We start from the raw sequence: 13,787 nt of genomic DNA on the forward strand, positions 1-13,787 counted from the left end.
CTACAGCCGTCTGGACCTTCTTCTGTCATCCTCTGCGGCTGGCCATACACTTTCAGGTGGCTGTCCGACAAATGCGCTCTGTGTTTTTAAAGGGGGGAATAAGCTGCAACCAGATGTTTAGATTGGACTTGTGTTCTTAGACCCCCACCAATTACTAGGTGTTATAAATACTCATCTGATCAATGTACCAATTCATCCTGTTCATTTCTGCTTTGCCCTTCTAAGAACTGAGCGAATTCATAGAAAGGTCAGTGCTTCTTCCCCACGGATCAGTAGACGTTTGATGACTTGGACCCCACCGATCAAAAGATTGTAAAAAGAAGTACCACTTAAAATTCTAAATACAGCTTTGCATTATTTAATTGAATTTTGTTTTTATTTTATTTATTCATTTTATTTTTTGCTGGTATGAAAAACTGCTGCTTTTACCCCTCCAGCTGGGCCAGTTTTCAACCTTTGCATGGCAACAATTGAAAAGCAAGTCTATTGAACAGGTCATCAAATTGACCTGCTGCAGATACGTGTGCCGTGTGAGGCCTCGGCCTAAACTGCTTTACCGGGACTAAAGATCTTTCCTTGGGATAGTGAATCAGAAATAGGCTAGTGGGGATCCAACACCTCCAGAGATTAGCTGAATTTAAAGAGGACCTTCCAAGAAGTCCAGATCTTTATATTATTTAATAACTGGTGCCCCACTGATTCTGGCACAGTTGGAATATTTCTAGCCCTCACCATTCCTGAGCAGTCAATCCTGTTATTTTTGGTGGCTGATATGCTATTTAGTCTCTGTATTGTCAGGAGGGCAGTGTCAGGCAGGAGCAGACAAGGGGTGTAATTCTGACACTGGCTGCCTTTGATTGGAGCTCTAAATCACGCCCCCTACCTGACACCGCCCATTTGATATGACTGAGCGTAAATGGCACAGCAGGTACCAAAACTAACTGCGCTTGTTGCTCAGGAATGGTGGGGGCTAGAGAGAAAATTCCAACTGCGCTGGAGTCAGTGGAGCAGTGTTTATTAACAAATGCTAAGAACTTGAATGGGTGAGGGTGGCAAAAGGTCCTCTTTAACTGCTTACCAAGGACAGCACTGTACACTGTGTAGAGGCTATGCTTGTTTTGTTTTATTTATTTATTTTTTTTCCTTGGAGCCCATGAATTAGAATGAGACTGCATGCCAAAATGCCCATGTGATAGATGAACCCGACATCATAGGCTTGTGAAGCAGAAGTGGCACTCGCCTGACTGCCTCACACAGCTGATCTGTAGGGGTGCATGTGGTATTTTCTAAAGCCGCCCCTACCCGATCTGATATTGATAACCTGGACCAGAAAGACTACTTGGTTGGACTGGGAACAGACATTTTATACACTGTATAATCTCAGTGAATTGTCACAGGCTGTTTTTGGAAATTCGTAAATCCAGCTTGAAAGTTACAGGTAGTAAATTTAGTGTCCAGACGTCTCCTCGCTGTGCCAAGTGCTTAGCGTCTGTTTGTTTTATCTGACTGTACCTATTACAGTAGGTACACGTACTGCACGTTCCTTCTGAGAAATTTTTTAGTGTTTGTTCTTGTAGGGAGAAGCGGCACATACAGTATTCATGTAAACCAGCTCTGATGGGTCTGACTGTCTCGCTCTTGTAAAATTGCAGTTTATCAGGTAATTACAGATGAAAACCAATGTTTGTCTTGTAGGGTTTCCTCACACCCATTAAATCAAGGGATATTATCAGCTGGGATTGGGTCTCCTTTATCTGGCGGCGCCGTAGTCTGCCTTTATGGTATGTGCGCCCTTCTCCACGCTCAATCTTTTTGGCTATGGTCTCATTTAGATAAAGTAGTTAATATAAAGTAGCGTACGTTGTCGACATGCACATTTATCATTCATGCTTAACTTTTATTGTACAGGCTGCTGTCCAGTGAATAAATATTACCGTAAAGCAGCTCACACTAATGTACAAGTATTTATAAAAAAAAATTAAATTATACTTTTCTCACCAATCGCTCTGGCACTTCCGAGATTCCCCACCAGCTGCTTACGCTTTCTCGTAGACCACTTTCAAAATGTTACTGCTTTCGGTGGACCCCCTGCTGCTACATTTCTACCATATTCCCAAAACTCAAAAAATATGAAGATTAGATCTAATGATGGAAATTTGCATCGCGGCTGAGACCCCTGGGGTCCACCTGGACCACTTTGGGAATCACTGCTGTAGACACACACTGCTGTGCCAATGAGTAGAATACGCCCCTTCTGTTTGTACGCCATTGTGAGGCTACGTTCACATCTGCATTGGTGTCCGTCTGAAATTGCAGATGGAAAAAGTCCCTCAAGCCCAACTTTTTTTTTTTTTCTTGGTTCGGTGATATCGGTCGTAAAATAATGGATACCAAACAGATCCCATTGTAGTCATTGGGGTCCATTTTTGTCCATCATTAGACAAGCCGTTTGTCTTGTTTAAGTGGTGGTAGGAAGTGCAGAGAAATGTGGTGGCATGTGACGTCCTTCTAGTCATAACGTGGTGTATGGTAGCCTATGGGGTATCTTTATACTACAGTAATGAAACTGGAGTTTTTATCCAAGTTTTGGATATAATGGGAAATGCACAGTCCAGCCACATTAATGTGACCACCTGTCGAAATCCAGAATTACCACATTGGCAGAGCAGACCGCTGCGAGATGTACAGGAAGAGAGAGGATGTTGTGGTGATGGTCACTGGGATGTTGAGCCATGCAGACTCCAGTTTCGTGGCCAGCTGTGCTAGGTTACCCAGTTGAGCATCCATGGCGCGAACAACCCGATCGAGGTGGTCCCACAGATTCTCGAATGGGTTTAAATACGGGGAATTTGCTGGCCAAGGGAGTATGGTAAACTCATCCTGGTGCTCCTCGAACCACGCATATACACTGCGAACTTTATGACAGGTTGCATTGTCCTGCTGGTAGATGCCATCATCATGAGGAAAAACATTTCGCATGTAGGGGTGAACATGGTCCGCAAGGATAGATGCATACGTGTGTTGATCCATCGTGCCTTCCACAATGATAAGTGCACCCAGATGGCTGATGACACGTGCCTTCTGCGATTGGTTATTTAACGTTGATGTCAAAAGTAGGCGGTGGGCATTAATATGACTGGACTGTATATATTGTATATGCTGTAGGTGCTGTATTATAGCTTCGTACAACTTATATCTTGTATGGAGTGGGCATGGGCTTTTAGTGGACTTAAACATACACCTTAGCTTGGGGTCGGCCAAAAAGTGTCCCACTGCACACCACACTTGTCTTGGCTGGGATATGTATTTGTATTTGTTCTGGTTTGGGAGAGGGTAGAAGGCCTCTGGCCAAACACTATGTTCCCCAATATCATTAGATGGACACTCAAATTCAGCAGGTTTGGGCTATGCCAGTCTAATGAGTATGGAGAACATAATAGATCTGCTCTGCCCACTTGTCTATACAACATAGTAAAGTATTTTGTCTGCCGTCACCTTCAAGGGTTTGTTATTTCTGATATTGCAGCAGAACGAGTTTTTCCTTGAATGAGGTTCTCGGCTCAATGAGATGGCCACATTCAGTTATGGTGTCTTGTAAGGTTGTGTGACATCACAGCTGTCAGAATATACACCATGTTTGTGTAGTATGGCAGAGGTCTCTCTGGGTATTATCGCTAGTATACATTTTACAAGTTGAGTCACGATAGATACTTATAGGAGCGTTCAGTTGCATTGTACATGGGGTTGTATTGCATCTTCTCCTTTTTGACCACTGTATCTACACTCACCGGCCATTTTATTAGGTACACCATGCTAGTAATGGGTTGGACCCCCTTTTGCCTTCAGAACTGCCTCAATTCTTCGTGGCATAGATACAACAAGGTGCTGGAAGCATTCCTCAGAGATTTTGGTCCATATTGACATGATGGCATCACACAGTTGCCGCAGATTTGTCGGCTGCACATCCATGATGCGAATCTCCCGTTCCACCACATCCCAAAGATGCTCTATTGGATTGAGATCTGGTGACTGTGGAGGCCATTGGAGTACAGTGAACTCATTGTCATGTTCAAGAAACCAGTCTGAGATGATTCCAGCTTTATGACATGGCGCATTATCCTGCTGAAAGTAGCCATCAGATGTTGGGTACATTGTGGTCATAAAGGGATGGACATGGTCAGCAACAATACTCAGGTAGGCTTTGGCGTTGCAACGATGCTCAATTGGTACCAAGGGGCCCAAAGAGTGTCAAGAAAATATTCCCCACACCATGACACCACCACCACCAGCCTGAACCGTTGATACAAGGCAGGATGGATCCATGCTTTCATGTTGTTGACGCCAAATTCTGACCCTACCATCCGAATGTCGCAGCAGAAATCGAGACGCCTCAGACCAGGCAACGTTTTTCCAATCTTCAATTGTCCAATTTCGATGAGCTTGTGCAAATTGTAGCCTCAGTTTCCTGTTCTTAGCTGAAAGGAGTGGCACCCGGTGTGGTCTTCTGCTGCTGTAGCCCATCTGCCTCAAAGTTCGACGTACTGTGCGTTCAGAGATGCTCTTCTGGCTACCTTGGTTGTAACGGGTGGCTATTTGAGTCACTGTTGCCTTTCTATCAGCTCGAACCAGTCTGGCCATTCTCCTCTGACCTCTGGCATCAACAACGCATTTCCGCCCACAGAACTGCTGCTCACTGGATGTTTTTTCTTTTTCGGACCATTCTCTGTAAACCCTAGAGATGGTTGTGCGTGAAAATCCCAGTAGATCAGCAGTTTCTGAAATACTCAGACCAGCCCTTCTGGCACCAACAACCATGCCACGTTCAAAGGCACTCAAATCACCTTTCTTCCCCATACTGATGCTCGGTTTGAACTGCAGGAGATTGTCTTGACCATGTCTACATGCCTAAATGCACTGAGTTGCCGCCATGTGATTGGCTGATTAGAAATTAAGTGTTAACGAGCAGTTGGACAGGTGTACCTAATAAAGTGGCCGGTGAGTGTATATGTACTACTTGGACATCACATCGGGAGATGCGGCATTATCATCCAGACGCTATAGACATTGGGTTATTGCCAGTGTGGAGTAGGGTAGTAGAAGATACAGAACAAGGACACTGTAGATGGTACCGGCATGTCACAGGCAATGTGCGAACTCTGTAGGGAGGGACAAAAGCAACCATTTGGCAGTAACTTAAAGTGTGTGGTTCCCCCCCCCCCCCCCCATCAATCTCACAATCCCAGAACCCCCTTCCTTTGACTGTTTGCAGGAGAGTGCCACTGTGTATGGGTACTTTGTGTGGCAGACATGAAAGGTAGTGTCCTCCTTATTCCCTTCTCTTGGATGTGACTTGGCTTCCCAATGGTTATACAGTACACAGAGCTTTCCTTGTGGCTCCTTACAGCTGATCGGTAGGGGTGCTAGTAATCTGAGACCAGGTTACACTATGTTCACGTCTGCGACAATGTGTCACATTTACTGCTAAAATAGCAGATACTAATGGTACCCAACTGACTCCATTGACTATATTGGGATCTGTTGGGTGGCCTTTCAGCACTTTATTGTTCCTCTATTTTCGACAGTCACTGCAATGGCGTCTCCAAATGGAGATTCTGATGCAGTTGTGAATCCAGCCTTTATCTGATCTTGATGACCTGTCTTAAAGGGGTCAAAGAACTAAAAGACCTGGAATACTCCTTTATCATGGGCAGGGAGCAGATTCTTGTGTGCATATTACAAAGGTGTGAGCAGGTCCGTGGTTGTCGCCCGGTATATTCCTGTTTTATTGCTATGCATTGGCCCAGCTACTGCCTGTATTTTTGCTCTTCAGAAACCTACAGAAGAGAACGCTGACGTCAGACATCATGTTGTCAAGGTGAGAATTTCCACCAGACACTGATCTTCTTCCACTTGGCATATCCTAGCGCTGCCACTTACATCTGCCCTCCCTGCCCTACCTCCTCCAGCTTCTAATATTCGTTCCCACGTCTGGGTAAACATGGCTGAACATGAGTCGCAGGAGCAATAGAGCTGATATAATAGGCAAATGCAGGTTTTCGAGCCCAGTTCTGAGGTTGTGAAATGTATAATTAATAAGCTGTAAGAAAGAGAAACTCTGAAGTACATCATTGTGGGGGAGGACGCCGGTGTCTCTGCTACAGATTTTTCTTGACTGCTGACGCAAGCTCTATTTTAACATCCCTCTTTTTATTGTAAATTAAAAACATCAAGTATTGAGAGAGGAAAATCTTGGCAGAAATGAGATAAAACGCCACCTCCCCCTCCCTGTCTCCACGTGTTATTTTGTGTCTTTTCTTCATGTCTGACTGCGCTGATACCATTGATGTCATCACTACACAATAGGAATTCCATAGTAGCAGAAATCTTATATTCTAGAGGGATCGGCCCGAGGAACTGAGACAACCACAAATACACCGGGGACCTTTTGTGTAGCTAGCTGCAGCTCTTGTGTTGTGTAGGTTTTTATGTATTTTTTTTTTTAGCTATGTTAGGTGAAGGGAGGATAGGTCTCTCTCTTCTTTAGGGTTAATTCAGACTGTCGTATTTTTGGTTTGTGTGCTGATTATATGTAAAATAGACTAAATGTCAACCATGTACTCACTCATTTAGGGTCTGTTCACATGGCGGAAAATGAGGAGGCATTCCTCTTCATCTTCCACCATTGACTAGAGATGAGCGAGTACTATTCGAAACGCTCCCATAGGAATGAATGGACGCAGCCCGGGCTAGCGTCCTGCCGCGCCGGCCGCTCCTATTCATTCCTATGTGTGCATGCTATTCGAAACTACCGTTTGGAATAGTACTTGCTCATGTCTACCATCGACGTTTTCACCATGGTCTAGCCGCGATGGGATGTCGATACAGCACTCCTTATTAAACCCGGGATGAATGGAACTAACCAGGAGGGAGTCTCTAGCCGCGAATCCATGACAAGATCGAGCAGGTTGCTTCTTTTTTCCCTGCATCCTGCTGCGATCTCTGCATCCCATTGCAAACCGCCCCCAAATCTGTGCAAGACAGAAACGTTGCAGAAACACAGCTTTTTTTTTTTTTTTCAGTTTTTTTTGGCCAACGCCAACAATGGCTGCAAAAGGAATTGGTAATCTATAGAAAGTACTTATTTCTCCATTCTACTCCATCCACTGCTGACTTTAGCTTGAAAACTGCAACAAAATCTGCAACAAAAAAGCTGCTTTTCCGCAATGTGAGGCCTTAGCCTTAAAGAGGACCTTTCACAAGCTCCAACAAGTCCAGCTCTTTACCTCTATTAGTAGCGGCTGTTCCACTGTTTCGAGCACTATTACAGTTAGGGGTCGTTCACACTGGACAAGAGGGGCCGGATTCTGACACACAATCCACCTCAGAATCCGCCCCCTCACAGTAGAGGTTATTGTAGACCACTAGCTTTCTTTTTTCTGTGAGTGGTATGTTCCGACTTACGGAAAAAAGAGAGTTACCCTTTCTTCAAACGGACTCTGCAGCTGATTCAGCCCCGTCGTCTGTCTCGCGACAGCACCCTTTGGACTAGGCCCGTTCATTTGAGCTTACTCCAGAGGGGAAAGCCGCGACAGTCGTGGCAGGCGCATTTTGGCTTCCCGCATCAGAATCAGGACCAAAATGCGTGGGGCTTGTCCCCTTGTGAACTAGCCCTTATAGTGCCACCCCTACAGCTAAGAACAGTCCAATACAGCTAATATTATCAAGTGGGGGGGGGGCGGTCACTATTTATTTAATAGTGCCAAACACAGGTAATAGCCCCCCCACCCCCCCTTTCCCAGGTAATACTACCCCTGGGGGGCACTAATACAGCAATAGTTTTGGTTAACCCTTTAGTAAACCAAAAAAATAAATAAATTAGGCATTCTGGAAGCGGCCTTGTTGCTTGTTCACAATTCGCTCTCGCGGTCTCTGTGACATGTCCACTTCTCTAGTACGGTTGTTATTGGAGACTCTTTGGCCTAGATTTACTAAAACATGCAGTATGAAAATACGCCAGACTTCACACCCCGCTTGCTACTGGGTGATAAATCTGGCGTATCTTTGGACTAGACTAAGTTTATAATAATAGGTTTATACTACCCTTTAGTTATCTTGCTTTGTGCCAGAATTACTACTATAATGTACTACACAGTTTTGGCGCCTATTATGCCACACACCTTTACATGAGAAGTCACAACCACATGTCTAGGAAATCGAAAAAATTTGAGCCCCCAAGTGGATGTGCCACTATTTGCCAAAGATGCTCCACATTAGTGCCGGTGTCTAGTTGTCACCACAATAGTAACTGAGCCGGTGCCTTGACCCTGCTGGCACAGTTGAGCGGAATAATAAATGGACCAGCTGTTTCCTAATGCATCAATAAAGCCATGAGCGGCTTATCCTGTGATTTACAAACTAATGTGTTATCCACAAATCCTCCCGTCATTTTATAAGCTGCCGGCCATTACCTATACAACATATTGCACTAGTTTACTGTTAGGCCTGACCATCCCTCTGATGGGGGACTAGTGTGGAATAGTTGAACCCATTTTGTTGGTACAGGTCTACTAAATGATTATAGTATATCCTTCATATTGTAATGTAAGCTTGGTAAATATAATGTCATTGGTATTAGTGATAAACTATACAGTCAGTACTTTATCTCCTTAGGATAGGTTATCAATATGAGCCAAACTCCCCCACTCATTGGCGGCGGGAAGACATTGCATCAGCATCTAGTAGTGAATGTGTCTGCTCGTACAACTCAATCCCTCTCAGTAGAGTCACTACTAGGCACATCTGTATACATCTCGTAAAACTATAAAGGGGCCCCTGTACTCTCCAAAACAATGTGGCCCTTTTAATTGGCTGTTCTATGGGGTTACAGGAGGCGAAGTCCCATTCATCTGATACACTGTGCTATAGTCTGACTCCACTGCTGTAAGGAGGAGGTGCCGTGACCCACGAGACAGATGTAGGTTCTGATCATAGAAGATAATCCTTTAATAGTCCCACCATGGGGAAACTCAGTGTGTTACAGCAGCATACGACCAGGGCACCAGCCTGGACCCCCCATGTACACCATGGGAAAGAACCTCCTGGGCTAGTCTTGTGCTAGGTTCACACTAGCATTTCCTCGTTGTCCTGGTCCGTAGGAGGGCCAGAACAATGGACAGGTTGACAGCTAAAATGACAGTAACACACACAGTCTGACATTGACTATAATGAAGTCCGACAAGTGTCGTCTGTTTTTAAAGCTGAAACTGGTGAAGGAAAGTCCTCTGTGCAGGACTTCAGGCAGATGCTGTGATGGAGTCTCCGACGCAGATATGAACGAAATCTAAAAGTGGAAGTTTCAACTCCAGATTTTGGGACCTGTACTTGTGTAGAGAACAGGGGACCCTCACCAGGTGACTGATGACTACCCCGTTCAGGCAGAGATGGCCCTGCATGTGTATAGGTTATTGGAGTTATGGAAAGTACTAAAGAAGCAGATACCGCCACCCTGCGTGGTGCACCACAACTGTTGGGGTGATTTGGGGACTACTGTTCTCCTGGTTGATGTGGTCCCAAAGGTCTACAGGATAAGCCAGTAGGTAGGATTATCCCTCTTTTTGTGTTTAGTTGAGCTACACAACTGGCATAGTTGCTGTAATGAATATGTTCATTGTTCTAGACTCGGTTAATGATTTCTTAATTGCACTTTATGTTTGTACAAGATGAGATGCAGAAAAAAATTATAACTTTTTTTTTTTTTTTTTTTTTTTCTCCCCCCTATAATTTATTGCAAAACAAGCCTATAGAGTACTGGCTGTACCATAATACTGACCTCTCGCAACACACAAACTAAAAGCAGTGGAAATTTCCAGCTCTTAAACCTATATGTTTAATGATCTTGCCGCGGTGTAATAAAATAAAACGCATACACAGAACAGTATTACTTCCGCAACCAAGAGCCAAACGTGAGATGGAGTTTAAGAACAAAGGTTTCTTACCAATTGATTAGGCGAAATAGAATTGGCTTTGCGTATAGAAGATGGGACAAGGGATTTCTTTAGGGCAGTCTAGTATTGGTCTTTAGAAGACGAAGTTCACACCATGTTATTTCTTCCTTTTAAAATTCCCTGCTATTTTACTTATTTTTTATTTTTAAAAAGAATAAATAGAGATCCTAAAGCGTTCCATCCTGTTATCTACACTCACCGGCCACTTTATTAGGTACACCATGCTAGTAACGGGTTGGACCCCCTTTTGCCTTCAGAACTGCCTCAATTCTTCGTGGCATAGATTCAACAAGGTGCTGGAAGCATTCCTCAGAGATTTTGGTCCATATTGACATGATGGCATCACACAGTTGCCGCAGATTTGTCGGCTGCACATCCATGATGCGAATCTCCCGTTCCACCACATCCCAAAGATGCTCTATTGGATTGAGATCTGGTGACTGTGGAGGCCATTGGAGTACAGTGAACTCATTGTCATGTTCAAGAAACCAGTCTGAGATGATTCCAGCTTTATGACATGGCGCATTATCCTGCTGAAAGTAGCCATCAGATGTTGGGTACATTGTGGTCATAAAGGGATGGACATGGTCAGCAACAATACTCAGGTAGGCTTTGGCGTTGCAACGATGCTCAATTGGTACCAAGGGGCCCAAAGAGTGTCAAGAAAATATTCCCCACACCATGACACCACCACCACCAGCCTGAACCGTTGATACAAGGCAGGATGGATCCATGCTTTCATGTTGTTGACGCCAAATTCTGACCCTACCATCCGAATGTCGCAGCAGAAATCGAGACTCATCAGACCAGGCAACGTTTTTCCAATCTTCAATTGTCCAATTTCGATGAGCTTGTGCAAATTGTAGCCTCAGTTTCCTGTTCTTAGCTGAAAGGAGTGGCACCCGGTGTGGTCTTCTGCTGCTTTGGCCCATCTGCCTCAAAGTTCGACGTACTGTGCGTTCAGAGATGCTCTTCTGGCTACCTTGGTTGTAACGGGTGGCTATTTGAGTCACTGTTGCCTTTCTATCAGCTCGAACCAGTCTGGCCATTCTCCTCTGACCTCTGGCATCAACAACGCATTTCCGCCCACAGAACTGCCGCTCACTGGATGTTTTTTCTTTTTCGGACCATTCTCTATAAACCCTAGAGATGGTTGTGCGTGAAAATCCCAGTAGATCAGCAGTTTCTGAAATACTCAGACCAGCCCTTCTGGCACCAACAACCATGCCACGTTCAAAGGCACTCAAATCACCTTTCTTCCCCATACTGATGCTCGGTTTGAACTGCAGGAGATTGTCTTGACCATGTCTACATGCCTAAATGCACTGAGTTGCCGCCATGTGATTGGCTGATTAGAAATTAAGTGTTAACGAGCAGTTGAACAGGTGTACCTAATAAAGTGGCCGGTGAGTGTATGTATCCTGTTGCCATAGACTTGCATTATACTACAAAAAAAAATCCTCCTCCAGGACTCTTGCCATGTGAAATGGTGACAACTGGACGGCAGCGCTGTATCCATTAGAGAAGGATAGCCAAATATCGTGTGACTAGGTCCTTACATGTACAGTGAACTGGTTTCATCAATTGCAACACAAAGACCTTGAGGTACAGGTTTTATTTTTGGACTCCAAAAAAAAAAAAAAAAAGCCTACCTATGCAAGAAAATGTCAGAAGTTAAGGAGGTATTCAGTTTATGATAGAGTTGTCGCAGAAAATGAAGACAGATCAAGGACAGCATTGGTATTCTGTGTTTTAGGAGGAGCTGCTATGAGAGGACTAGGACAGCACAAGGAGGATCTTTTTGTTTTGCCCCATTGTATTGAATCTCCCAATATTCTTCCATTCTGATTCTTCAGCTGCTGTTCACACTGGTGTGTCTAATGGGGTATAGACAAACTCTTTTTTTTATTTTTGTGCTGAAATTCCACACCAAATTCCTCACCATTTTTCCTCCATACGAATGGACCCTTGGTAACATACACTTGATAGAGGTCTGGTGTAAGGGGATCGTTCGGCTAATCTGAACATGTGAGTTTAGGCTAAGGCTACAGAGCAACATATGTCGCACAACTAAACCAGTTGTGTGACTTACCTGCAACTTTTGTAGCGTTGTGATTTGACTGTAAAAATACAGTCCCGGCATAAATATGTTACATGCAAATCGCTGTAGCTGACCTGCAACCAACCTCTCAACAGGTTTGGATTATTTTTTTTTTTTTTATTTTTTTTTTTTTTATTTTTTTTTTTTTTTTGTGTGTAAAACAAAGACAAAAAAAAAATAAATTACAAAACTACTTTCATAAGTACACTTTTCTATTTTATTTAATTTATTTTATTTTTCTATTATGGTCCTTACAGGGAAGGTCAGAGCAATTTTGAAGAAATAAGACATTTACAAAATTGTCTGTTATCTCTGAAATTACTGTGTGTCCCGACGACGATATTATTATTATTATTATTATTATTATTATTATTATTACTACAACACTGCCATACAGTACTTCCTTTTTTGTGTGTGTTTGTACTGTATGGCAGTGTGGGGTTTGTGTGTATTTTATTGCTACATACCGGTAACTGTTTAGTAAGTGTGAGCCGTTCCCACAGCACCATTATATTCTGGCCCGGTTTTATTATTCATGGCTTTCTGTAATTGCAGTAACCTTGGTTGAATTACAATAACTAAATTAGAAAAAATTGACCCAGCCATGGTTGATTGAAAAAATAAAATGAGCAACCCTGAGAGCAGGCTTTACTAATCTCGTCTCAGCGTAATACTCTGACAGTGCCAAAGAATTCTTCTGCCTGCTTTTTTTTTTTTTTTTAAAGACCGCTTTAAGGACTTGGCTTGAGCGAGTCAATCTTATAAAATATCCCGGGATTATTTTCCTTTTGTTTGTCTTTGAGAAGTTGTGAAGAGTATCTGTGTAGGCACTTACCTTATTCTTGTGCTATAGGCTGGGTCTATACAATGGTGGTGGGATTTGGGATTTAATTTACCCTCCTAATTTACATAGAGAACCTTTTTTCTCTTTTACTCGCTGATAAAAGCCCCAACACATAAAATGGCGCATGAGTGACCTCCATGTGCTACCTGTAACTAAAGCCCATATGCTGTCATTGAGCTACCGTTACAAAGCCGACCGTGTGCTGTCAGAAGGTCGGGCCTTACAGCCTACCGTCATGGATGATGGTGATGCCCGCCGTTCTGACAATGGGAAAGTATCGGTGCCAAAACTAATGGCACCAATATCTCCTGCAGCGGGGCATATCCCAGGAAAACCAAAACGGTGCTGAATTTAGAGCACTGTTAACTTCATAGCGGTATATAATACCGCACATTGATGACCACATGACAGATCCTCCTTAAGCAGTAGATGAATATTTTAAGGTTTACTGGGGAAACAACATTTTTGTGGGCAAGGTCTTCCTGATCATCACATCTAGTGTTACAATAAATCCTGGAAGTTTAGAAATCTAATGCCAAGGTCAGGCTAGAGACGTGAATCTTGGTGTGCATTACTTGTGGTACGGTAGGAATGTCAATATGAATTTTGTTGTGTCTAGACATTACTGTATATGACATTTATCCGCAAGTATTAATGTCTGAGAGTAATGTTATTGTTATGTACTTGGCTGAAAGTCTTCTCCTCAGTGCTTAGGATGGACGTACTTACTGTACTTTTTAGGGTTTTGTCCAGGTTTGCACCCATAAGGGGGATGATCAAGATTAGGAAAATTGCTGCCTTCTAAAAACATTCACACCTGTCCATAGGCTGAGGTCAG

The 13,787-nt window shown here is 43.6% G+C and overlaps 1 protein-coding gene across 2 annotated transcripts in view; it reads left to right on the plus strand.

The window, feature by feature from the left end:
- PDE7A (phosphodiesterase 7A) overlaps positions 1-13,787 on the plus strand; it is a 67,809-nt gene that overhangs the window by 10,004 nt on the left and 44,018 nt on the right. The window lies entirely within an intron of this gene.

Source organism: Leptodactylus fuscus, chromosome 4 (genome assembly GCF_031893055.1).
Source record: "Leptodactylus fuscus isolate aLepFus1 chromosome 4, aLepFus1.hap2, whole genome shotgun sequence".
In the NCBI taxonomy this organism is placed as follows: domain Eukaryota; kingdom Metazoa; phylum Chordata; class Amphibia; order Anura; family Leptodactylidae; genus Leptodactylus; species Leptodactylus fuscus.